This window comes from Salminus brasiliensis, chromosome 6, assembly GCF_030463535.1.
Source record: "Salminus brasiliensis chromosome 6, fSalBra1.hap2, whole genome shotgun sequence".
In the NCBI taxonomy this organism is placed as follows: Eukaryota; Metazoa; Chordata; class Actinopteri; order Characiformes; family Bryconidae; genus Salminus; species Salminus brasiliensis.
The window spans coordinates 30,746,811-30,749,421 of NC_132883.1; the positions used below are offsets into that span (position 1 = coordinate 30,746,811).

At 43.7% G+C, this 2,611-nt stretch overlaps 1 long non-coding RNA gene across 1 annotated transcript; it reads left to right on the top strand.

The window, feature by feature from the left end:
• Positions 1 to 356: 356 nt before the first annotated feature.
• On the top strand, positions 357 to 1,610 carry LOC140556895 (uncharacterized). Its single transcript, XR_011979771.1, has 3 exons — positions 357 to 525; positions 1,199 to 1,379; positions 1,479 to 1,610. It is a non-coding gene; the product is annotated as an uncharacterized lncRNA (long non-coding RNA).
• Positions 1,611 to 2,611: the final 1,001 nt, after the last annotated feature.

The window sequence follows — 2,611 nt, forward strand, 5'->3', positions numbered from 1 at the left end:
CATACATGAGGAGAGTTATCTACAATATTTTACCACCATTCAGTAAATATATTGAGACAGATGGATCCTCCACCTACTGCTGCTTTAATACTTGTAAAGATTTCATATGAAAGGAGTTCAGTAACAGATATGGTGCCAATTACATTTTTTATCTGTGGGTTGACTTTCAGAACTGTATCTAATAATGACAAGGGAGTTTGTGGACACAAAACTACGTAGCTGCAAATACCTGAAGAAATGAGTTTGAGGATTAAATTAAATTCAGTTCCAAGTTCAAAAGATTTTTTATCAATAACCTTTTATCAGTGAACAGATTCTTTTAAAACATTTCCTCCTTTTTCTCTCCAAGATGAAAATGCCTCATCAATGGTAGATGGAGTGAACGTCTAACATGCAGGAACAGCCCTGACGTTCGAAGCCCAGGCTCTTGAACCTTTTCTGGAGTCTGATCAACACTGCTGGCTGTTGGAATGGGGGGGGTGTGTGCACCCCTCTCATCTTGGGATCATCAGCTGCCATTGACTGGTCAGTCTGGGTTTGCTGTTCTTTAACACACTTTGTATGAAATTTCACGAGCCTGTGTTTAAGCACTTTCCCTGTGTCTGGATAGTAGACTAGGTATGATGGACTGTTCTTGTCTGTCCCTACAAAGACTCCCTTTCACATTTTGACTCAACCTTTTAAAGAGGAGAGTATTTGGAGCAGCATGCTACACTTATAAACAGGACTGGTAGAAGCTAATGCTTTCTCCCTGTCAACGTAGAGTCATTGAAGACCTATATATATATAGCTGCTGAGGTCTCACACCTTATCCCCTGCTTACAGAGCAATGGCTCAATGTTCTGAGCTGTTTTAGGTTCGTATGGATGATGTAATTCTGTGGATTTGTGCTAAATTTGTGTTCTTGGTCAATGTCCTGGTGTCTATTGAACTACTGCTCAGAGGCTATTGCTGTTCCTCTTTTTGTCCTTGTGGGGGCGCTAAAACCCCATAGTTTAAGCTGTGAAAACGGTCAGAGGCAGGTTAAAGCTGGTGTCTTGCTAGAAGCTCTGAGTGGTAATTATTAGCTTTATTTCTCCTGTCTGTTGAGCGTATACACATCTCTCTTTGAATGAAGTCATTTAGTAGCACTACGATATAGACCTGGAACCTTTCTGAACCTCACCCCCCCCCCCCCCCCCCCTTACTGAATCTATAGGTCCAGCTAGGTCAATCTGTCCTGCTTTTGGCGACCGCGGAGGAACAAGCTCTCCAGATGCTCTGCAGGGAGGTCGTCAAGCCTGACCGACTGATCCAGCTGCTGTTGTAGAGGCAGTAAGACGAGGCTGGAAGCTGCCTGTGACTCCTCCAACACGACCATTTTAACTGCAGCACTATCGGTGCGGTAACTCCTCAGGGTGGTGTTCTCACTGTTGGAGATTCTTCTGTAAAAATAGTATCGACCCTAAAGAGTAATGCCACGGTCTCCTGTTTTCCAGGTGACCGTGACTTTGGCACCATCGTTCTCCACTATTCTCCTCCTGATGCAGCGTGGCCCTGAAGTAGCACTGCTGTACACTTCTGGACACTGTTTGGAAAAAGCCAGACACCAGGATCATCGTCTCCTACCCCCTGACCACTTAGCGACGAGTGAGCGAGATGTTTCCCCAGGTCTTCTTGCTCCACTGCTGGTTGCGGGACAGGTCTGTCTGCGCTGACTTCGTAGAGAACTGGGAGAGCTTTCGGCTGCGTCCGGTCCTCTAACACAGAGATGAGCTTCACCTGAGCCGTCTGGGGTCCATCGTTCTCTCCGGTAACATCAAGCAGGTGCCAGGCCAGGACTGACTGACCCTTCCCAGTCACACTGTCAGGTTAGTGAACTGCATAGTTGGAAGGTAAGTGATTTACATGATTTACTTGATTCCACCCATTTATTCTGTCACTTTCCTGCTTGTATTAAAAAGTAATAGATCAGTGTCACTTATAGTGTTTCAGACAAATCCTGCAGTATTGAGACTCTCAGATGGTTTGTAATTGAAATGTCAGAAAATCTGAATTTATATTTCTGAGTACAAGCAGTTCCGTATTGAGTTTGGGCTGTTAAATATACAGTGGGGCAAAAATGTATTTCTTCAGCCACTGATTGTGCTGATTGTGAAGTTCTCCCACCTAGAAAAATAAGAGATCTGTAATTTATTATTGATACACTTAAACTATGAGAGACAAAATGAGAAATAAATCCAGGAAACACAGTGTAGGATTTTTCAAGAATTTATTTGTAAATTATGGTGGAAAATAAGTATTTGGTCACCCACAAACAAGCAAGATTTCTGGCTCTCTCAGACCTGCAGACTTCTTTAAGAAGCTCTTCTGTCCTCCACTCGTTACCTGTATTAATGGCACCTGTTTGAGGCTGTGCACTGGTGTCTTTTATACAGATAAGGTCACAGTCAGACTCCAAACCTCCAACCTGCTTAAGCCAGTACATGTCCAGGCCCATCTGAAGTGAACCACCTTAGTTCACTAGATCTCTGTAAAACAAAATCAAGGGTGTAGGTTTGTTTATTACATTGGTGTGGGTCATAAAATCGTTTCACACAGGACCCCCTGGAAGAGTGTTTCTGTATTCATG